Genomic DNA, 25,147 nt, shown 5'->3' on the forward strand with positions numbered 1-25,147 from the left:
AAATGTACTCCTCCTATGGAGGTGAGTGTGGAGAGAATGAATATTTGCCAAAAATAAATTTATCTACCCATGCTAGCAAATATTTATTGGAATTACACTATGTTAACTTGACGAAAACAGATAGTTTTATAACAATTGCTCTTTCTATTAGGTAAGAATATATTATCTATAAAAACAATTTTTAAGTAATTTGTTGAAAAACTGCATGTACATACATTTTAAGCAAAGTACTTGTGGAGCCCCATAGGAGCTCAAGAAATCTTTGCTGAACTGTTTAATTTTCTTATCCTCAGTGCTAGCTTTTAAAATCATACTTATAGCTGTTTATTTTTGGTATTCAGAAATATTATTAATTTTACTTATTTGTCTTGCATTTGTTTGCTGTACTGAACTCTTTTATGAGTTCTAGTTAAGTTTCAGAAGTTTCCTTTGGATTATTTCAGTGTATAAACGTAATTTTTTAAACGATCTTTTTTAGGGCAGCCAGTTAACTCAGTTGGTTAGAGTGGGGTGCTAATAACACGAAGGTTGCTGGTTCGATCTCCACATGGGCCACTGTGAGCTGCTCCCTCCTTAAAAAGAAATAAATAAAAGTGATCTTTTTCTTACTTTTTTTTTCAATATTTATTGAATTAACTAGAGCTTATCCAACAATTGTGAACAACAACTTCTAAAGACTTTTTTAAAAAGAGTGCTACTTATGTTTGATCCCTCAGTATAGAGTTGACCTAACTTGGTTTTCTTTACTATATTAAGGAAGAATCCAATTGCTTTTAAAATGATTTTCAAGAATTGTATCTGTATGTGTTGAATTTTATCAAATGGATGGTTGGCATCTTTTGAAATAACTATGATTTTTTCTTTTGAAACTTATCAAGATGGTGCTTTTCTGTTTTGAACTATATTTGACAATTAATTTGTTTTTCATGGTTTATGTATCAGTTAGGTTTCTCCAGAGAAGCAGTACCGGCAAGATGTGTGTGTGTGTGTGTGTGTGTGTGTGTGTGTAGAGAGAGAGAGAGAGAGATTTCTTTTGAAGGGATTGGCTCATGTGATTGTAGAGTCTTGAAGAGTCCAAAATATGATGGGCTGGTGTGCTTGAGACTCAAAGAGTTGCCATTTGAATCCAAAGGCAGTCTGCTGTCAAAATTCCTTTTCGCTTGAGGGAGGTTTCTTTTTGTTCTATTAAGCCTTCAAATGGTTAGATGAGGCCCACCCACATGACGAAAAATAAGCTGCTTTTACTGAAGGTCTGAAATTAAATATTAATTGCATCCAGAAAACAAGTTCACAGACACATCCAGAGTAGTGTTTAACAAAATAACTGGGCATTATATCCCAGCTAAATTGACACATAAAATTAACCAAAGCAGTGTATAAGACTTTTAATGAATCATTGAACTTGAAAATTTCTCACAGATACGCTATGGGTTATGTAAAATTATTTTTTCCTATTTTAGATGAGGAAATTGAGACTACAACAGGTAATACTACTCACTCCAAGTCACACTTGTTCAAAGTGGCAGGGATGGGTCTTGAAATCCGGACTGCAGAACCCCAAGTTCTGATCATATGCTCAGGTTCAGAAAAAGAGCATCTCATGTGTTGACATGTTATTCTCCATATTGGCCCTGCTTCCTTTGCTCAGGTTTCAACTGCCTGTATCTCTCGAATGTGACTTAATCTTAACTGCTTTTGTTGTGTTGGATGACGGATATGAGTTGAGATTTTACTTACTGGTATGAGCTGCTTGAAATTGATTATGTTGTTGCAGCCCGCATCTGGGCTGAGAGCAACAGTGAGCCTCTCCCTGACTGTTTATTGTACTGATAGGCGTAATAACCACAGCACTACCATTCTTGCTATCTTGCTGATGAATTGACCTCATTTTTCTCTCTTTACATTTTTCAAAAGATACAGAGCTGCCTTATGAGTTACTTAAGCCTCGTTTCAAAGGCAGTACGGTTGATAACTGTGTTTCATCCCTGGCTGCAGGGCCTTTTGACCCGGTATTCCTGAAATAATATGAGGTTCCAGACATGATGTGTTCAGCACAGCCTTTCAGAAGGAAAATGTTGACTTCCCCAAATTTAAGAACTAATGGGGTATGGTAAGATATTCTCTTGATTTTAAATTAGGTGCAAATTTACATTGTTTGTCAGAAATCCACTGAGGATAAAAGTGAAGCAAAGTTTTAAAGCTCTGTGTCAAATATCTCTTGCGTTCCTTTCTTAAACATGGACTTCAAAGAGGCAGATTTGTCTTTGATATCTGTGGGAGACGCACGAATGTGATCTGACTCCAATTGCCGTGGTCATCTCAAGAATTTATTATTTATTTATGTATTTCTTCATTCATTCATTTATTCATTCATGGGTCAGTGGTCAGTTTGCTTATTTGTTCTCGAAACTGGCATCATCATTATAATTCTCCTTTTCATTAAATAACCCACTCTCAGCCTGTTGTTATTATCCCCACTTAGAGCTTGGGAATGGAGTCTCCTAATATGAGGTCATTCAGCCCTTCAGTGAGTGGTGTACCTGTGTTAGAAATTCTTATGCTGACAAAAACACAAGAATCATGGCAACAGAATAATATTCACCATCTGAGCCACCTTGACATTTTCCTGCTAGTCGGAAGTTTTCTTTTTTGCTTTCAACATAGAAGAATGCATCTTAAATTCTGCAGGCTACATAATCATGCCCAGGAGCTTTCTCTTTTCAGTGCATCCTGCGCCCATAACTAGTTTACTCTGTAAGTGATGTTAAGTATGCAGAAAGCCAATCAGGAGATTCTACTTAGGATTCCTTCTCTTAACAGTGTCTCAAAACTTATGGTAGTATTACTGCTAGAAAAAGATGTTAGAAGAAAAATAATATATTCTATCTTGGCCCTTCAGTTTTTCACCTTCATGCCTTAATTCAAACTGACAAACTTCTCTCTGCCATCTCTGTATGTAGAAAAATCTACCCATTTCTCAAAGCGCAGTCCAAAGGCCATTTCCTCCTTGGTGGTTTGCCTGAGCTCCTTAGAAGTCAAAGCTCCTTCCAATGAACCTTTTTTTTAGCACTTTTTAGTGGCAGCTAATAATACTAAACACTGGTATAATTCTTTATGCTTTAAAAAGTTTATGGATATATTATCCCATTTAATAAATATTCTTGTGAACTTGATTATATCCTCCATTTTAAATTGTAAACGTTCAACAAGTGGAGCATAGAGAGTTTAAGTAATTTGTTATGTGCCACATACCTGTCCTCTCTTCTATCATCAAATTATTTCCTTTGCCAATATATCCTTTTGGTCTCATTATCATTATCATCTTAGCTAACCCTTACTGAGCACTTCTCCTTGTCAGGCTTCTTCTAAGTTATTTATATGCACCAGAAGCAGAAGCAGATGCAGCAGCACTGAACACCTCCTTGCCAGATAATCACTTAGTCTTCAATACAGCTCTGTACGGTAGGTACCATTATTATCCTCCTATTTACAAATGAGTAATCCAAGAGAAGCAGAAGTTAAGTAACTTATTCAGGGTCTAGTAAGTGCAGGAAGCTACCGGGACTGTCAGTTCTTTTCATATCACAAATCCAGAGTCTAATAAGTGAAAATGCTGCAAAAACACAATTGCCAGAAACCACCTTTCAGCCACCATTGCTATAGGAAGATTGAGCTCCATCTTTTTCTGCACTTCAAACATTTCAGGGGAATATTCCATTGGCAGAAAGGAAGTTTGGGAAGTGTAGTTAGTTTTTCAGACCTTGCTAGATGGGATGGGGTAAGAAAGATCACAGAAGGTAAAAATGGATGCTGAGTACCAACAGATGATATCAGGATAATGATGTAAGACTGTTGTCCACTCCTTTTGAATAAGATGGCCATTGAATGTTTACTCACTGAGAATTTGCATTGGTTTCACCCAATGTGGGGGGAGATGAACAATGGCACAGACTGTTGTCATAAAGAAAGATCGCTTGTTAATGAGCAGTGGAATACTGGACTGAGAAATGGGTGGATGTTTTCTAAGCTTAATGAGAAGTTTATTCTATGTTTAATGGAAAATTAATCAGGCCACCAAATGCCCAGAGAGCTATATCCAGATGTGTTCTGATTTGTAGTCACTCAGTGGATATGCAACCATACAAATTCTTCCTTAATCCTTCAACTCTCTATGTAATGATTGAGTAGAACCTTTGCTCTGCCTTTCCTGTTCAAATGTGAATGCCTTACTTTTTGTCCAGACCTTCATTTCCGGTGTACCGCAATTTATCTATTTAAAAACTGGATAAATTTCCATCAATTCCTCATCTGACCAATCATGTGTTTCACCAATTGCTTGCAGGTTCCCATTGCAGTAATAGCCCTAGCATGAAAATATCCCACCACATTATTGTCCCCACTACCACCAACTGATTAGGGCAGGGTTTGCTCTGATGAGTCATCTGTCCCAGACGGGTCTTCGTTTGAAAAAAAATGTCAAGACTCCTTTTATGGGGAATAAATGTAAATGTAGACATGTATTTACTAAAAAGAGTGGTTACTTAAGAATTACTAGCCAATAACCACCATACTGGTCAGTGTATTGTGTCTTTTCTGATCATTCCACTCTTTTTATGAAGAAACCTGCCTAGAACACGAGTATGTCCTGGATTTTTTTCCTTCAAGTATGCTTTCTCGAAGTTTCCTGGAAGGTTGGTTGGATCACAAGGATTTTAGTTGGAGGCATCTTGTTAATCAGCTCAGATTTGTTAGAGTCATTCGTGTTATAAGTTCCCTTGCACTCACAATTTTCCTTACGCTGTGTTAATTCTGTGGCAGTGTGTTAATGTGGGCAGTGTATCTCTCACCAACTCAGTGCTTCTAATGGAGCATACCCTGGTTAACGACACTGGGGATCCCCATGGGGAAGACGGCATTTTGTTCAGACATCTTGTGGGAGCTGAGCCTGCGAGAATGCTCTTCTGGGATTTTCATCACTAATCTGCTGACAACTGGAGCCTGCATCCCATCAATTCCTCTTCACTGGAGCCATGAGTTGTGGTGCACTTTCTTTATCTAGTCATTTCCTTTTTCTCATTTTCTAATTCGTGAAAGAGACACGAAAACATTAGGAAAAGTTGGGACTCGGCAAATTGTGAGATTAATTTTCCCATCTTGGTCCCCATAGTGTTCAGACTGAGATAGGTATTTAACTTCAGTGAGCTCTAAGTTGCCTTGTGTAGGACACAGTTAATACCACTTCTTGGGAAGGAGATAAGGCCATGATGAGTCACGTTTTCACCAGGTGTAGGCTGTGCTAAGTGTTTCAGAGATAGTGGCATTCTTTGAGGTAGTGGAGAAAGTAGTTACAAGGTTAGAACCTGTGTGATGAGTCAATCCATGTACTGTTCTTCAGACCATTCAGTCTACAGACTCTGACGTCTGTCCGTCTGTCCGCTAATCTCTCACTGCACCCACTCTCTGTGGTGCCCAGTGCTTTTGCCATGCTGCATAACTTTGAATTCCAAAATAGCAATATGTTTTATTCCTTTCTGAATTTTCAAATGCCTGCCCCTCATTTACCTGGTTAACTACACACCTTCCAGGCCTTTGATGATTACCTTCTTTTTATCGGTGTGCTTGTGTAGCCTCTATCTATTTCTGTTAAAGCACCTGTAACCATTTCTTTCTATTACTTGTGTGCAGAGCTGACTTGCTCTATATAAATGTAGGCTCCTTAAAGGTGGGATCCTCTTCATACCTCAAGTCCCTTCCATTTTCCTTCCTGCCACTAGTGGTACCTTTACACAGAGAGAACCGCATCCAAAAATATTTTACAATGTGTGAAATTCAGTGTAGTATTTATTTCAGTCTTAACAGAAAAACAGATTCGTTTGTCCAGAGATGTGACTCTCCTCAATTATGATATACTCAATGGGTGGGACTACTCAGCAAGATTTGTATTTCATAAAATCACAGGAAAGGTGTCCAATGATTAAAAGGTATGAAGGCAGATTTGAGCTCAATATAAGTAATAACTTTCTGTTCATTAAAACTCTTCAAAACTAGAATGTGCTATCTTGTCAAATAATGAGTTCTCAATGACTGAAAATATTCATACCAAGACTCACAGGGATGTTATTAAATATATATTTTTATATTGGTTTGGAATAGGTGCTTGCCAAGATACTTTTGATCTTAAGATTCTATTTTTATCTCTATAATTCAGTTCAAATATCATTAATTTTCCATAATTGTCAATTGTGGATTCGATATCCATTAATTTATTTCAACCTTTATTTAAAAATTTTTATTAATCAACGTTAATGAAAAGCATTATCTTCTTCTTCATTCCCCAGTGAATCCAGCTATCCTTGTTTATCTATGTTTACTTCCACTCTTTATATGTATCATAAAATTCCTAAGGCTTTATAAATATCTTTCAATTTAGGTCAACAAATACTTGAATGATGGGCCAGATGCAGTAGGAGATGCAAAAAAGATATGATAATGATTATGGTAGGTAACACTTATCAAGTGCTTACTGGCATTTTACACATATGAACACATTTGTTACAACATCGTTCTGTGGTAGGTGCTAATTTCCCATTTTATAAATTAGAATACAGAGGCACAGAGGTTAACTTGCCCAAGATCAGAGAGCTACTAGGTAAAGAACCCAAGCACTCTGATCTAAAGTCTGAGGCTAGAACCATTAAGCATTACTGACTCTTGATGAATAAATTTAGTAAGATACTATCCCTTACCTTCAAAGATGTTTTCTTCTGTAAAATTACATGTGTTTATTTTGCAGTGGACAAGGCAATCCTTGCTTTTACTTATTCTAAAGATTTCTTCTTTGAAGCTTCTTTTTGTTGTTACTGCTTTATGATTGTCTGACATTGGCCAATCAAATCCATGTATGTCTAATCCATACCATTTATGATTTTCTGAACTTGCTATTTAACTGTATATCTTTAGTTTGAACTCATAGGAATGTGATTCTATCTCCACGATTATGTTAATTATCCCCCTGAGAATTCTTCATTTATGTTTTGCTTTTGTGGGAACCACAATAGTATGCAATAATCCAATGAGAAATTAACTTCTTCTGTAAGCACACCTGCGTCCCTAGGAAGTATAATTTAGAGAAGCAATGTTCAACTTTTGACATGTATCAGATTCACCCAAAGGATTAGGCAAAACACCAATTGCTGGGCCCCAATCAGATTCAGTAAATGTGAGGTCAGTTCAAAAGTCTGCATTGGTAACATGTTCCCAGTTAATGCGGATGCTTCTGGTCTTGAGACCATACTTTGAGAGTCTAGACTTTTTAGAGGTTAGGCTGGGTCACAGTATCACAGGTATTTTTAGAAAGCTTCAGAAGTGGTTCTAATGCACAGCCAGGAGTCACACATCTTCATAGTATTATTCCAAGTCTTTCAAAATGCTTGAGTTGATACCATTTAATCCTCTACTGGTTTTATTAGTTTGTTCCAGAACACTCTCTATTTTTTACTATTTGATAAAATGTCTGCACCTGCTTGCATCAAAAGATTGTGTGGAGAACTCTACCTGAAGTCTGCCTGCAGGTAAAGACCAAGCGCGTAATTACTTGAGGCTTTTATCACCTCCCTTTTCCAATTTATGTTTTCTAATGAGCATACATGGCCTAGCACATAGTAGATGATCAGGGAATGTTTTTTTAAATCAAATCAATATCTCTTATAATATAAAAAACACATATTGCATCAGGCTTGATTGACTGACCACATATCTCTAACCACGCTAGAATAAGAATAATTTTTTCTGGAAAAAATTATTAATTTTATTGATCCAAAAGAGCCATGTCAAATTGTTTTCCTCTTGCTATTTTCAATTTTTCCAGTTTGGGCTCAGCCAGCAGTACCACAACTGAACAGGCTGCATGGATTTTAATAAGGATTCCTATTTTTGAGAAGGATAATAAGCAAGTCTGGAGGGCAGGGTCACACTCTGAAAGCCTGCCTGACACGAGGAAAAGATTAAAATGCAAGGGCAGGCTGAGCAGGCTGGGAGGAAGCTGCAGTTCCACACTGTGGATTTTCTCAGAGTGCCATTAGCTCACCAAGAAGAACACAGGGCAGACTGCATTGACATGAGGGACGCAAGGTAGAGCTCAGTTATCTTAAATTTTTCTTTTTGGTGGGGTGGGCATCATTTCAATTATGTGTTGCAATAATAGAACTTTGACCCAAAATATGTCTCTTAGTATTGTATTTCTTAGCATTGCACGGCACAGAATAGTTCCTGTTTTTCCGCGAATAATCATCATGGGATGCCCTTACATTTACTGTGTAAGTGAATCCCAAGGCAGTCGTTTAGAGATCTCCCAGGACAACAGGCGTGTGTCTTTGTGGTATAAACGAGGCTCCTGTTCATCAGGATACAGTCTACCATGGACCTGCGCACACTGAGCAGTTTACAACACAGTCGTATTTCATCTCCATTAGAAATGTGTGAGATCACCACTGGGATAATAACCCCCTTATATAGGTGAGGAAACTAAGTCACTACAAGCTTAAGTGATTTGTTCAAAAGAAAACAGCCAGTGAGTGGTGAGGGCTGTGATGACATCTCCAGTATTCTAACCCCTGCTTCATGCCTGACTCGAGCCACTGCACTGCCCTGCACCCCGGGCCTAATGAGAAAAATAGGAGGCTGGGGAAAGGTAAGTGACTTGCTCATCAAAGGCAAGGGAGAGAGCTGATTGTGGAACGCCATCTCCTGATTCTAAGCAGAAACCCACCCCACCCCAGTCCACCCCGCCGTGCTAAATGGATTCCTTAGTTATTCCCCCTTCCCCTCTGTCTGCTAAGTGTTTGTGAACAGCAGCTGCATTAGCAAGTAGCCAGGCCTTCTTCCAGATGAGCTAATGTGCTGCCAGAGTGGAGACTTGCGGGGCTCACTTCACAGGCCAAAGAGGACATCTGCATTTGCCTCTCAGCCCCAATTATTCAAATCTGCTCACAGCTGGAGGGATGACAGGTCCACACAGAGGCCAGTCTCTGATCTCCAGACTCCCTTTCACACAGATCTGTCCCTCCTGTTGCTGAAGCAGAGGCCAGGCTGAACTCCCTTGGATTTGGAGCATAGTAATTCCCTCAGTCCCCAAGCACCCTCTGGCTGCTGTGTCAGCAACTGGATGCTCGCCCGGGCTCTGCAGGACTCTGGAGTCTGCAGCCTGCTGGCCTGGAGGCAACAGGGCTGCCAGATGTGCATGCTAATAAATGGCAGGAGCTACTGTGCAATTATAGTGGTACAGAAATAAGTTGGGAAATTATCTCTCCCACTGGGTTTGGAATCCAGAGTAACTGAGGCAGCAAACAAAGTTGTCTTTGTGTGTGGGAGAGAACCAGTGCACCAGTGGCTTCTGATCAGGGCTGTTTTCTTCTTGGAATGGAGCCCTTTTGAGCTGTCTAAAGGGTGAAGTGTTTAAAGGCAGGTGGTTTAGTCCTTGATACCTGAAGCGTGGCCTGAGGGCCACCATCACTTGGGTTTGGGCTAGAAATGTGGAATCCGGGGCCCAGCCCAGGCCTACTACATCAAAGTCTGTATTTTAACAAGATCTGCAGAAGGTTTACTTTCATGTTGGAGAAGCCCTGACCTAAACGATACTCGAGCCTGGGGAGAATGTTAGGGGCATATGAGAGACTCAGAGGCTGTGCCACTTCCTCTGTGGTTTTGTAGTATAACTTGGTCACATTGAATAGGACCTGTGGATGGGGTGATATTTATCATCCTGTCTTTTCTGGCCTGGAGTGACTTTTCCAAAAGGCTGTGTGAAATGGTACATGTCCAGACAAGGAATTTGCAGTTGCACAAGCACCGCAAGGCTTTCTCCTGGCAGTCTTTGGACCACCTGGTCCTCCAAGGAGTAACTACTTACTACATTGCACCGTACAGTCAGAAAAGCCCACAGCTGCCCTGCACGGGGGAGCCGTCTGACTAATGGAGGAGCAGCATACTGAAATGATGCTGTGGCTATTAACATTTTTATGGGTGGACTGCTTTGTAAAGCTGAGGGAAAGTAGTACTCTTTTAGGATTAATACATTTAACAAAAAGTCTGCCAGGAGAGGAGGCTTTTGCTGATAAATAGAATTTTGCTGTTGATTTATCTAGTAATGGAGGCTTGAAATTGCAGGAATCAATGTGTATGTGAAAGCCATTGTCATTTGGTTAATTATGTTTTGCCAGCATTATGGGGAAGCACTTTTTGCTTAGGGCAGCCAAATATATTGCAGCCAGAATGCTGTATTGTGAGTGATGAGCTGAAGTGCAGGTAAAGACAAAAACACCTGTAATTCCAGATTCTTGGACACGTGACACCTCCAGAAGCTTGACTTCCCTGCCCCCCTGCACTGGGGTGGTGACACTTAGGTCTGTTTCCTCTAGTCCAGTGGTTCTTAACTGGGGTAATTTTATGCCACCCCCCTACCCACCACGGGCCATTAATGAATAGCTGGAGACATTTTGGTTGTTGTAACTGGGAAGGAGGTGGGGTAGGCAGAGGCCAGGGATGAAACTGATGCTAAATATCCTACAATGCACAAGATAGTTCTCACTCTCACCCCAACAAAGAATTATCTGGCCCAAAGTATCAACAGTGCTGAGGTTGAGAAACTACGGGAGAGCACTCCTGCCTGTGACTCTGACCCAAACAATTAGGACCAAGTCCCTATCCTGTTTGTCAACAGATTAAGAAATTAGGTCTATGGGAATGGAAGTCATCTAGGATTATCTGCCAGGACATCCACCTAGGGTGGAATCAAGAGGAGCGTGCAGTAGAAGAGGCTGGAACGGTTCCCAGGCCACTGCCACCTGTCTGTCATTGGTAGTGATGCTGTTATCAGTATCATTCTCACCTTTGCCTTCTCTTCTTTGTGATGAATCAGCCATCACAGTGATGGAAGTGCAGTTTGGAAGGGCTAACCTGCTCTACAGTCTCAGCTCTGCAATTTGCTAATTGAGTGACCTTGAGTGTGTGAGGCAGGATAATGGCCCCCACAGATGTCTTGGAACCTATGAATACATTACCTTACATGATGCAGGGGACTTGCAGATGTGATTAAGTAAGTCAAGGATCTTGCAATGAGGCGATCACACTGGAATATCCAAGTGGGCCCAATGTGATCACTAGCGTCCTTTTAAGTGAAAGACGGAGATAGGAGAGTTAAGAGTCAGAGATTTAGAGATGTTATGCATCTCGTTTTGAAAATGAAGTAAAGTTGGAAGAAGGGACTATGAGCCAAGGAATACAGGCCTCCCTACCTCTAGAAGCTGGAAAAGGCAAGGAAACAGAGTCTCCTCTAGAGCCTCCAGAAGGAACAAAGTCCTGCCGATACTTCCATTGTAGCCCAGTGAGAACCGCTGTGGGCTGCTGCCCTCCGTAACGGCAAGGTCATGAGTCCGTGTCACTTTAAAGTACTAAGTGTGTGGTGACTTGTTGTTACAGCCATAGGGAACTAACATATTGAGTCAGATGTTTTTCTTCTCGATGTCCCCCTGTAAAATGGGCCTCAATCATTCATTCATGCCACAGTGATTTATTAACTGCCTATTATGTGTCAGGCACTATACTTGGGATACAGCAGTGAAAAACACAGACCAAGCTTTAGTCTAATATAGTTACAGAAGACCAATAAACAACAAAAAAATGTGTAGATGTATAAATGGTGTATAAGTGATAAGTGCTGTGGAGGAAAATTAAAGCAAGTAAGGGAGCTGGAGTCCATGGCTATTTCCTAGGAGGTGTTTAGAGAAGTGAAGGAGAAAATCATGTAGCTATCTGAAGGAAGAACGTTCATAGCAACGGGAAAGGAAAGAAGCTAGGAGCCTTAGGGACTTAAAGTACAGGGAGGGGGGCATTGTGGGTAATCATAGTAATTACCGCACAGGGCTGTTGTGAGAATTCCGGGCAACATACATGAAACCCCTTGGTTAACTTTCAAGCACTTGGCAAACATAAGTTATTATCATTGCTGTGGTCCCTTAGAGTATATCTGTAGGGCTGCCAAGTGACCCAGAGGGTCACCTTTATTTTTTGAAGAGGAACATCTGTTGGCCCAGAGCCCTGGAATTTGTGCACAGAGGCCCAGAAATAGGAGTCTTTTCCCAGCTTGGAGCTGATGGTGATTCTATGTGTGATGTTCAGATGGACAAACCTTTGTGGGATGGTCACGATGGCTCAGATGGACGGGAAATCACTGCTCTGTGGCCAGCCTGACGCCTTATACCTCTGTGGTGCAGGAGGCCCACAAGCCGGATGGGACTTAGAGCACGCAACTTGTTTCTTACAAGGGTGCATGCCATCCTGGGAGAGAAATCATAGAGGAATTTACAGACCTTGGCCCCTGCCTGGCCAGCCAGGGCCTAGAAAGAAGCCCTTAGGATAGACTGTGACAGCTCAGACTTGCCAGATTTGATTTCCAGGAGGAATCAAGTTCTTCTAAAGAAGGAAATTGAAATATTTGGTCTGCGTGTCTGTTTTTCTGCCAGTACCATACTGTTTTGATTATTGTGGCTCTGTGGTACCAGGTGAAGTCAGGGAGCGTGATACCTCCAGCGTTGTTCTTTTCTCCTAGGATTGTTTTGTCTATTCGGGGTCTTTTGTGGTTGCATGTAAATCGGAGGATTTTTTGGTTCTATTTCTTGAAAAAAATGCCATTGGGATTTTGATGGGGATTGCATTAAATCTGTATATTGCTTTAGGTAATATGGCCATTTTAACTATGTTGAAATATAATCCAAACACTTCTTCTTTTGCAAGGCAGGTGATGAAATGGTCTGTTTTTTATAAAAGGCTGAGAAAATTAAAATGCTGAAATGTTGCACATGGCTTTGTGTTTGGGAGTAAGACTTTTCTGTGCCTCTGGTGGTAGGTAGGAAATTGGAGGAGTCTCAGGGTATGAGGCGCCCAGAAGGTTCTCAGCATCTAGAGCTGGCCTGTGTGCCCATCCTTTAACATCTTTGGTTTGAGGGTGGTTTTTTTCCCCATGCATTTTGTATCTCTAATCTCATAAGGACCAAGGCAAGGTCACAGATGATGTGTGTGTATTACATCTTTTTTTATGCTGAATAATCCACTTGTAGCTGAAAGGCATTTCAGTCATTAATTTGATTATCCTGTTAGATTTTTTTTTTCCTAAATGAGTTTCTGTAAGCTGTCTTTCCCTGCTTTTTGACAGATAAATGAAATAGCTTCAGAACTGAGAGATTAATGTGTGTGCTTTATCATCTGAGTGGGGACGCTTTCTCTTTTTAGAGACATAGTCACAAAGGTAAAGTGAACATCTTCAGCCCTTTCACTCTTTCAGTTTTTATAAAATCTGTATTTGGATATATTTGTGCTGCCGTCTGGAAGGACTGGAAGAGGAAAGGTAAAGCAAAGCTGAGCAAGAGGAGCAGCTCCAACTCAGGAGTAGTGAAAATAAAAAGAAGGCAAGATCAGTGTGTGCGCCCAGTTCTGTGGGAGCTGAATCTGTGTCCTCGAAAGCTTGAGAAAGGAGTCCACGCCAGGCAGAAACCAGGCGTACAGCCAGGATGACCAGCTAGAAAATCTCCGAGACACCATGGCCTGTCAACCACTGATATGCAGGCAGCTTCCCCATCCTCAAGGTCAGAACAAATTCCAGACTTACTTCTTTCTTCTCCTCAACATCTAAAGCCAAACCCTACAGAGTATAGAGGAGAAATGAGGACCAAACACATCCTTCTATCTTTGAAGCTCTTTGATATTCATTCCCTTTTATTTTCTGAAAGCCTTGGTAGCGTGTTCATGCCATGGAATAGCGGGCTTCCCTTGCATAAGAGTGCCAGTGAAAAGTAATTGTACAGCAAATTTTTGCAGAAGAATTAAAACCATCTGTGAGAATTGCTTCAAGTGGCATATCGTATTCATTCATTTATTCATTAAAGAGTTGGGGTGCTTGCTCAGTGTCAAGTCCTGTGGTGCATTGGACATGGGGCAGGTGTGAGACAAGATCTCATCCTGGGCCTCCCAGAAATCTTAATATAAGTGGTGGGGGAAACACACAAAAACACAAATACACAAATATGCAATTAAATTACAAATTATCAAAAAACAACCCACAAAAAAACGTTAAGAAAGAGACAGACAGGCTGTCATGCTAGAGAGTTATGACTGGCAGGTAAAGGATGAGGGAAACAACTTTGAGTAGCCAGGGATGGCCTTCCAGAGACTTCATCTGAGACTGGGGGATGAAAAGGAGCCAAGTGCATTGTTACAGACCAGAAATGGAAACAATTTTCATGCTAGCTATTCTGGGAAGATGGGAAAGCCTGTATTTACAAAGGGGAATTTTGATTTATAGAGTCACAGGTCTAAGAAGAGCCTGTCACCCTTATGCTTCTAAGGAGACTTTCCCTGGTCCCCCTTCCCACCCAGCCCCTGTCTCCTGCATTTCGTATTCCCTTTCCCTGCATTAGTTTTTCTCCCTAGCTATTACCGATATCTGACATACTCTCTCGTTTGCTTATTTATCTGGCTTATTGTCTGTCTCCCCCACCAGAATGTGAGCTCTGTGAGAACCTGCATTTTGTCCATTTTATTCATGACGACTGTGTCTCCTGTGCTGGACAGAGCAACTAGGTGTTCAGTGAATACCATTTTCACTACACTGAGCTATGTGTTTTGTCCCTGAAAGGAGTATGGCATGAAAGGAAGATAAAGCAGTTTGAAAGCTGCCAGACCTGGAATAACCAGCCCTACTTTACAGGGTTGTTGTGAGATTGAAATGAGAACATGCATGTAAAAAATGAGTCCCATGCTGGTGCATCACCAAGGTTGAGTAAATATTCTCTTGTTCATCCCCATCTTGCTTTTCCTCCATGCGCTCAGTGAAGGCGAGAGCTATGAACATTGTGAAGTAGGGGAACGTAGTGTCTAATGTTTATCCCCTTCCTTGTTGGGTCCCTTTAGTCGTGCCTTTCTCAGTCACACATTGAACCCAGCTCTAGCCTTTCTTCATGCTCCATCCAATCCTACCTGGCTGTCATTCTAGGCCCTCAGGATCCTTTCCTTTGGTTTACAAGCAAGGGAACAGCTGCTAAGTCTGCAACCAATTCATGCTGCCTCCTAGCTGACTGCCGCTGTGGCAGGAGCAGGCCAGTCCTCCTTACTGTGTGCGGGTAAGAGTGGGTGAAGCAAGCAGAGACACCATCCCCCGGGCCTGGGCTCAGCCGCCTCCATAGGCAGTGAAGAGGAGACTGTCACTGCATGCCGCCTTACCTATCCCATTTCAGTGCTTGCTGACTGATCTCAAAAAAGTCTGTTTGAATCCCTTTTCCTCAGAGTAAAAGCAAAAGAATAAATTACGGTTCCCCTTATCCACATAGGATCCATTCCCAGACCCCCAGGAGATGTCAGAAACTGCAGATAGTACCAAAACCCTATATATAGGATGCTTTTCCCTATACATACGTACCTATGTTAAAGTTTAATTTATAGGCACAGTTGGAGATAAACAACAGTAACTCATAAAATAGAACAAATAGAACAATGATAATGATATACTGTAATAAAAGTTCTGTGAATATGGTCTCTCTCTCAAAATTTCCTATTGTGCTGTAGTTACACTTCTTGTGACGATGTGAGATGATATAATGCCTACATGATGAGATGAAGTGAGGTGCATGACGTAGGCATTGTGGCATAATATTAAGTAAGGGTTGTAGTAGCACAAGCACTGTGACACCACGACAGTCCAACCGATAACCGAGACGGCTACTAGGTGGCAAGTGGGTAGTGTATGTAGTGTGGATACACAGGACAAAGGGTCTATTCCCATCCTGGGTAGGATGGAGGGGGACAGCATGAGATTTCATCACGCTGCTCAGAATAGCACACAATTTAAAACTTATGAATTGTTTATTTCGGGAATTGTTCACTTAATATTTTCAGACTGCACTTGGTTGCAGGTAACTGAAACCGAGGAAAGTGTAACTGCGGATGAGAGGGACTACTGTAGGACAGAAGAACGGAGAAAACATGGCTAGACATCAGAAGCGTAGAGAGAGGATAGAGTGTAGAGAGTGAAGGGGAAAGAGGAGAAGAAAGGAGATAAAAGAAAGAATGAAAGAGCAAAACAGAATAAAGGCAGTGGGTAAATAAGCCAGTTAAATGTTGTCATGTCTTATACCCAGAGAGAAGATGTTAACAGCAAGGTCTGTGAAAAGACTAGTATGGTACTATCTGTACCTTGGAGTAACATTTCTAATGATAAAAACAATAACACAGTAGCATTTATTAAAAACTATGCTAAAAATTTTACATAGATTATCTTCTCTGCATGTTCCTTTCAGTTGAAGGCAAATCCTGTCATTTCTATGCTCAGAATTCTTCAAATGGGTCTCATTTTACTCAGAGTAAAAACCAATATCCTTATGGGATCTGCTCCCCACCCCCACCTCTCAGTATGATCTACTTTCTGCTCTCGTCCCTGAAAGTATTTGCTCCCACTCTCTCCCTTGTTCCCTTCATTCTATCCACATTGGCTTCCTTGCTATTCTTGATCAAACTACTTGTACTGCCTCAGGGCCTTTGCACTGGCTCCGATTTTGCCTAGAATTGTCATCTCCTAGGACCTCACGACTTTCTCCCTGCTTCCTTTGGGGCTCTTCTTTCATCACTTCTTAAGCAGAAGTTCCCTGTGACAACCCCGTATAAAATGTCAGCTCCCCACCGCCATTTCTTTCTCCTGCTACCCATCCTCCTCACCTTGCTTTAATTTTCTTTATACTACTTATCACCACCTGGCACATACTATTATTTTGTGTCAGTTGTTTTTTTTTGACTCTGAACTATTGAGTACAGGGACCATGTTAGCTTTCTTCTTGATTTGTAGTAGATTCACGGGTGCTGCATCGTCACAACAGCTCCAGGAGGTGGATGCTCATTTTCATTACCCGTTGTACAAAAGAGAAAAATTAAGCTAAGTAAATTCTCTAAGGACATAGATAGGTGGCGGTAAAGCCATCTTCAGATAGACATTTGCCAGTGTCCAGGGCCAATGTTCTTAACCGCTGTGCTAAGTGGTTTCCCAGAGAATTTCCATACTGTCAGGGCACCTGTCCCACAGGGAAGATTATCACAGTACCTGGTTCATGGTGAGAGTTCAGTAAGCTCTCAAGAAATTACTATTATCATAATCACTATTATAATCACTATGTGGATTTTATTTACCACATATATGCAGAGAAAGTTTTGATTGAAATGTTATCTGTTCATAAGTTATTGTTTTAGGAAAGAGCATCTGAAAATTGGAAATGAGGCCAAAAAATGACTTCATAACCTTTCACTGTCATCCTGGAGCATTGCTTAACAAGCCCCCCAAATTTAAGCTAATTTTGTTTAGCTTAACATTTGCCATTGATTCAGTGAAGCCTCTATAAAGTTGATCCTAACATGTAGAAAACTAAGAAGATGAAAATCACTACTGTCCAATAGACAAGTAAATGATTTCTAACATCAGAGAAAATAACCCCTAAATGTTAGTGTTTTACTGCTTTTTAAACCATTAAGCATTTTGGGATATATATCTTAGAAATGTTATTTCAGAAATCTTTTTTCCCATCTATCCATCCATCCACCTGCCCACCTATGTACTACCAATATGTCAGTTTTTTATATTCTCTTTTGAATCAGCTTTGTTGTCTTTCTGGTTCCTTTAATATAATGTTGACACATATCCCTTAAATATCTGTATAAGAATAATTATGTTTTTAACTTAAAATATTATATATATATATGGAAATATATATATGGAAATATGTGTGTGTGTGTGTGTGTATATATATATATACATATATATGTATATATATATGTATATATATATATATATATATATATATATACGGAATAGAATAGAATGAGAATATGATGTAGTATAATATGGTCTCCTAGCAAGGAATTGGTGGTATCTGCGCTATTTAAATCCTGCTGAACCATACCAGCTATCTAGTTCCTATGCAGCTAGCCCTGATGAGACCAACTACTTATAATAAGGTTAGCTGTTCTTTTGCTTACCAGATATGAGAAAGGGTATATCATAGTGGTTAGGAACCAGAGCTCTAGAGTCAGGCTGCCTGGGTTCAAGGTCTTGCTCTGCCACTTATTAGCTCTGTGATAGTGATGGTTAATTTTGTGTGAATTTGACTGGGTTATGAGATGCCCAGATAATTAAACACTATTCTGGGTGTGTCTGTAAGGGTGTTTCTGGCTGAGATTAAACATTTGAATCAATAAACTGAGTAAAACAGACTGCCTTCCCCTATGTTGGTGGGCCTCATCCAATCTGCTGAAGGCCTGAATAGAATAAAAGGCTGGATAAGAATTCTTTCTCTTGACCTGTCTATCGTTGTGCTGGAACATTGGTCTTCTGCTGCCTTCGGACATAGACTGAGACTGTAGCTTATACCATCTGCTCTCCTGGGTCTCTAGCTTACTGACTGTGCATCTTGAACTTCTCAGCCAAGATAATCATGTGCGTGAACCAATTCCTTGTAATAAATCTCTCTATATATCTATACCTATCTAGATCTAGATAGATAGATCAATATCTATCTATCTATCTATCTATCTATCTATCTATCTATCTATCTATCTATCTATCATCTATCCATCCATTTTATTGTCTCTGTTTCTGTATTAGTCTGGGAGAACCTGGACTAATACAGTAATCTTGGACAAGTCACTTAACCATATTAACAAATGGAGCCATATTAGTATTAGGTTGGTGCAAAAGTAATTATGATTTAAAAGGTTAAAAATTATTGCAAAAACTGCAATTACTTTTGCACAAACCAAATGCCTCTTATCTTAGAAGGTATTTTAAAGAGCAAATGAAGTAACAATTATAAAATGCTTAGCATGGTGTCTAACAAATACATGGTGTTTAACAAATACTAGTTATTATGACTTGGGCTTGATTTCCAGTAGGAACTTAGTAAAGAAAATGGAACTTGACAAATCTATTGGCAATGTTTAATTTTAATATTCTCTCTGCAAACCGTGGCAGTAATTGTATAATAAAACAACTCTCTCCCTGTTTTTCCTAGAAGCCTACCAACTAGAAGCTCTGAAAAAAAGTGTTTACCATGAAGAATATTTTATTCTTAGAGTACCTTACAAATTAAAACAACCCAGGCTGAATGCATTTGAAAAATGGCCTCTGTTATTTGCTTTCTAACTTTTTACACTGTGTTAGACAGGGATAACTTACTATTTAGCACTGACTGTCTAGTCTGTAGTTTTATTATCTTGTGTACTTTCTGACCCTACTGATTTACCCTAAAAGTCTAATTTAGTGTGAGATACCACCTGTGATTTTTGTGCATTTCAGAATGTGGAAGTATCTTTCCCAGGAACTATTGTATTCTGATTTCGTTTGCACATGAGAGTTGATGTGGAAAAGGCAGCTAAGCAGAGGTTGGCAAGTTTTCAGAAGTACTATGCCAAGTCTCCATTTATTCACTCTAATTTCAGGTTTTCCATGCCAGGAAGAAACTTCCTCTCCTCCAAACCACTGGAGACTGAGAACTTCCAAGAAAGAGTGAGGCTACAGAGATTGAAATTATCATTATATGATAAATGTTTCTTTTTTTTTTCTTTCCTGAAAAACAAGAACTTTGGAAAAGCTGATGCTACTTTTTTGCAATCCAGGCAGATTGATCATATATGTGATGAGGTGGTTAGTGGACAACATTGGAGTTCTGAAATCTTTTGAAACACTTCATGCAACATTTGTTAATTTATTCAAGTATAGCTATGGACATACACTATACATTCATTGAGTAATCTATTCATTAAATCAATATTGAGCCTCTAACTTTACATATACAATACTTAATTTTTCTTTGAGAGTAAGTAGAGAATATATTTAAAGCACCTAACATAGTGCTTGATTCAAAGTAGGTATTGGGTAATGAAAGCCATTAGTTTTAATTTTCTCTTTAGAAAGCTTACAAAAGTAACACATGTACATAGTAAAGAATAAAATAGTGCAGAAGAATTGAAATAAAAAGCAGCAATATCCCATGTGGCTTCTGTTCTTCTGTCATATTTTCTAGAGCCTTGATGATTTTTTAAAAAGTTTGTTTTATCTGCCAGTAGCCTATATAGCATTAAATAACGTAGGTACCAATGGAGATGCTTCTACCACTATACTCTCTTAGGGATATTCCCTGCTGGGTCGGTCTAGATTCACCTTGGTCAGGGGCAGGGCTCCCTCTTACCCTCTTTTAGGTGGGGGTCTTCTAAGTGTCCACAATTGTTGAATGAGAGACCCATTGTCCAGGGGGATGAATTGGCATGGGGGAGCCACAAAGACAGCTCATCTTCTGAAGTCCTTTTGACTGCTTTCCAGACTTCTGTGGGAACCGGTTTCCTTTCTGTTCCTCCAGGATGTCTTCCTTTTCACTGTGTCACTCCTTTCCTTCTCTCACACTTTTCTCCACGTACAGTTGTATTCAGCCTCTTCAAGAAGAAAAGGCCTGCACACTCCCTAGTTTGGCTCTTTGAATCTTTGTTTCCGCCTGTCGTATGGACTGGGGATAAGTGTGGAAGGAGGAAAATAGCTCTTCGGTTACAAATGAGACAAAAGTTCTGAAGGGAAATGCACAGAAGGCAACTAGATTATTTTGAGGTAGAACCATCCTGCCTTATTTGCTTATTTTATCTTTCCTTGATTTTTTAACGTTAGCCATTATTTATTGAGTCATCTCTATGAAGAAGGGGGATTTAGCTCATTCCTTCTCCCTACCTTTATTAATCCTTCCCTTCCCAAAGTTTAAGGGTAATGTTAGTATTTTGCTTCTTCTGTTAGTTTTCTTTTTAACTTTAAATTCTAAGACTTCTATTTTTTGTTTTATCACCTGTAGGGAGCCTTTCTTGTCTGTCCACCAAGATGAGAATATTAGCTTCCTTCCTTTCTCTCTTCTTTTATGTCATCAAGGTTACTAATGTTCTGTTCTATAATTATATTTGAAGTTTCCAAGTTTTATACAGAGCTTGATTATAAAAGTTTAAAGTCAATAAGCAGGATTTATATTATAATGTTGATTACCAAAATTTAAAAGTGGACTGTATATTAGAAAATAATATTGTTTCACTATTAAATTTCCTGAATTTGGTAATTATATTGTGCTTACATAAGGTAGTATCATATGTACAATATACATGCTGAAGGACCATGTATATTGGTTTATATAGATAGTTTAGCTAAACATGTATGTGTAGAAATATAGATAAATAGGTGATAGATAGGTAGATAGATAGATAAAATGAAAGAAGAAAGAAGAAAGAAAGAAAGAAGAAAGAAAGAAAGAAAGAAAGAAAGAAAGAAAGAAAGAAAGAAAGAAAGAAAGAAAGAAAGAAAGAAAGAAAGAAAAGGAAAGAAAGAAAGGAAGGAAGGAAGAAAGAAAAATAAATGTGACATGATGTTAACAACTGCTGAATCTAGGTGCAGAATACACATGTCCATTTTCTTATTGATGTAACTTTTCTGTTGACTTAAATTTTTTTCAAAATAAAAATTTGAAGGAAAAAAACTAGTCCATTTCAAAGCGCAGAAAGTTGAACAAGTTTGAAGTTGATTAATGTATTGAATGTTTACATGTCCCTCACAAGACTGCAATTTTTTAAAGGTATAACAACTCAGAGTTAATAAGATTAAGAAAAAAACAAGAGAATGTTCTTCGAGTGATACATTTTAAAAGCATTAGTTTGAATCAGATTTCTTCAGCTCAAATGCAATTAATAGTCTAATAAAGAATCATCAATAAGATGGATAAATGTGGTAATCATATCTTAGATTTTTAAACCAGGGCAGGTTGAAAATAAACAAAATTTCCAGCTTCTTAGATAAGCTTTCTATTATACCAACTCTGAGACATGGATTAAAATTATGATAATGGACTAAAAGTATTGTTTTATCTCATCTAAAAATGAAATATTAGTGTCACAAAGTCTTTTAGTACTTATGCTAATATAGGGGCTGACAGTTGTGAAGCAAACACTAGGTTACTCGAGCTTTCCTAAGCATTATTATTCTGATATATGATCACACTATTTTAAACACCACATCTCAATTTTCTGACACATTTTTCACGTTTATAGTTATAAGGATTTGCAGTGTTATATTCTTCTCTAATTCCTTGCTCATGTGACTAAGAAAAGTGATAAACTAAGTAGTATGAAAGTTCAGAGTGTAAGTTAACATTGAGAGGTAAGGCAGATTTTGTCCTGGATCGTACATACTAATCAATTTGTGATAATATATTAGTTTGCTAGTATTTCTTTTGGATGTGCATGTCTATATTCATAGGTGAGATTTCTTTTTTGTGTATTAACTATCCAGTTTTAGCATTATGTAACATGTCGAGGTTTCTACTAGCTTTATAGAATGAATTGGATAACTTTCTATCTTTTTGTTCAGCTTGGGAACAGATTATGTAGCATATTGTTATGTGTTTTTTGAAGATTCTCCAAAATTTTTTTCCAAAGGAATGTATGGCCTAAATTTTGTTTTGGAAATATTTCATTGATAACATTTTTAATTTCTTTCATGAATATCTATACTGTTTTTAAATCCTTCTTCAGTCCATTTAAACATTCATACATTCCCAGAAAATTCCCTTTTATCTAGATTTTTAAATTTCTTGGTAGAAACTGCATGTAGTGTTCTATGACACATTTTAACTCAGCAATATCTTTGTTTTTATATTATTTTTATAGCTTCTAATTTGCTTTGTGATTTCTTTTTCTGTCTTTGTTAGGTTTTCCATTTTTGCCCATTTTATTCATTTTCCTGATCAGCTCTTAGATTTGTTTGTTTGTCCATTTCAGAATTCATTTATTGACAATTTTGTCTTTATAATTTTTTCCCCCCAGAGTTCATGGTGAGTAGGAGGATCACACATCCCAGTTTGCCTGGGACATTTATTTTGATATATGCCAATTATTCCAATACAATAACCAGCAATACCCGCTTTCCTCTCAAATACATGTCAGTTGGATAATAAATTATGTGGTCATGCTAATGATGAGTGAATTGTACAATTTCCCCTAAAAACAACTTTAACAGCAGCCTATAATTATAATGTGTGCATTCTCAACCAGAAAGACCTTGCATCCACAGGAGGTTGAAAATTGATTCTGAGGAGGTTTGTGGTCATCCAAAGGGCCACAGTACATAGATAATGCCCAGACTGTCTGTGGTATTGAAGTTTCGTGGGGGTGGGAGTGCAATTAGGAAAAAATTGCTTAAACAGACTTCTTAGAGGGGTAATACTAAAAAAAAGGTTGAGAAACACCATTGTAAAATAAAGCTGTTTGAATACTGCAATTTATTATTTCCTTTTTTGACTTAATAGTTATTCAGGTGTTTTATGATTTGAGAAATAGTAGTGTCTGTTTAAACGATAGGTTATTTTTTTCCATATTGAAATGTTCTTGTTGACATTATTCATGACATCGGTGTGTCAGCACAGCTGTTCGGCCTGTGTCCTTGGCTGACTTCACCTCTCAGCATCTGATCTAACTGACATCTTCTCATAGCATAAATGTACCAGCCTCATCGGACTGAGTGAGATGACAGGGAAGCGCTCTGTGGTTTTGCCTCTACTTCATTGGCTGTTGTCAGACTTGTTTGATCGCTTTTCCACCTCTTCTAACTTCTGGTTATGGAAGTGTAAAAAGCTTGAGACTGGGTTCTCTTTTCTTCTCTATTTTTTCCTCAGGTGACCATCTCCAATTCCATTGCTTGAAATCCTCTTGTATAACTTTATATACCTCCAGCCCTGACGCCTTCTGTGAATTCCTAACTTGTATATCCCATTCACATTTCCATGTGGCTGTACAATAGTTATCTCAATTAGGTGCACGTTCCAAAGAGAGCTGTTTCTTCACACTTTTTTTTTTTTTACCTATTCCTCCCCATCTTAGTAAATGGCACAGCCATCTACTCAGTTTCACAAGCCAAAACCCTAAAAGGCATCCTGGAGATTTATCTTCCTGCTTTCCTCCACATCCTGCCCATCAGTATGCCATTTACTTTTATCTCCAAACCTGTCCATTTCTTGTGATTTTCCCTGTTACTCTCTAATCCAGGACCGAACCAACTTTCACCACAGAGCTGCTCTTAAAAATATAAATCAGATTATTTGAGTCCTCTCCTTAAAATCTCTATTGACCTTTCATTGTAGTCAGAAGAAACACCAAGCTTCGTATCCTATCCAATAAGGAACCCCGCCCACCTCTCCCCTCTAGCCACACTGGCCTCCTTTTACTCCCAGAATGTGCTGCACATGTTTCTGCCATAGACTTGCTTGCTGTTTTCTCTACTCCGACATTTTTCAGGCTCTGGTCTTCATGTGGCTGGCCGTTCTTGTCTGAACAATCTCAGCTTAGTTGTTACTTCCTCAAAGGGAACTTCCCTTCTGGCACTATGACGAATGTCTGTCCCTCTCCTATAGTAACTATTATGTTTCCAGGTCCAGTTTTGGTTTGTTTGCTTACTTGGTTTAAATTGGATGATTATTGCAGATTATGGTCAAGGTTGTAATTGGGTGGCCCCATCTAATTTGGGGCTGGGCAGCTGAGACAAAAAGAGGCTGAAAGAGGGCCGCTGGGTGTGGGCCTCAGAGCTGCAAGATGATGCTTGGGCCAGGTTATCGGTGAGGCCTGTACCTTTGCGCTTCACTTTCAGAGCCTTCCCCTCACCCTCGTCTGTCACCGTGGAGAACCTCTGGAGTCACTAATCTCCAAAGACTGGCACCAAAGATTTATCTACTAATAAATCTGTCTCCTTCCCGAAGGCCCCCATGGGTCAGCCAGGAGCTGGACTTTGTCTTTCCTATTGTGGGCCCATACCTCCTCCCCAGTCACAAAGACACTGGCACTTAGACATGGACTGGGACCCCCTGAGCCTTCACAAGCCCCACCAGGTGGATCTTGGGGCATCCTGGGGTGGAGGCACCCTTCTTGTACTTGTATAGCTCTGCCAGGTTCGCCTTGTTCCCAGGCTCACTTTAAACAGCACCAAGGTCTGGATGGCATCTCCCACTGTGATAGGGGCCGTGGCTTGGAAGCACCACTGAAACATGAGTCT

General features: G+C 39.4%; 1 protein-coding gene and 1 pseudogene across 2 annotated transcripts in view; one reads left to right on the forward strand and one right to left on the reverse strand.

Annotated features, from left to right (window-relative positions):
* The window catches only part of ST6GALNAC3 (ST6 N-acetylgalactosaminide alpha-2,6-sialyltransferase 3), a 574,754-nt gene that overhangs the window by 233,273 nt on the left and 316,334 nt on the right, over window positions 1-25,147 (forward strand). The window lies entirely within an intron of this gene.
* LOC117026706 (peroxiredoxin-5, mitochondrial-like) lies at window positions 24,590-25,141 on the reverse strand (annotated as a pseudogene).

Source organism: Rhinolophus ferrumequinum, chromosome 9 (genome assembly GCF_004115265.2).
Source record: "Rhinolophus ferrumequinum isolate MPI-CBG mRhiFer1 chromosome 9, mRhiFer1_v1.p, whole genome shotgun sequence".
Taxonomy (NCBI): Eukaryota; Metazoa; Chordata; class Mammalia; order Chiroptera; family Rhinolophidae; genus Rhinolophus; species Rhinolophus ferrumequinum.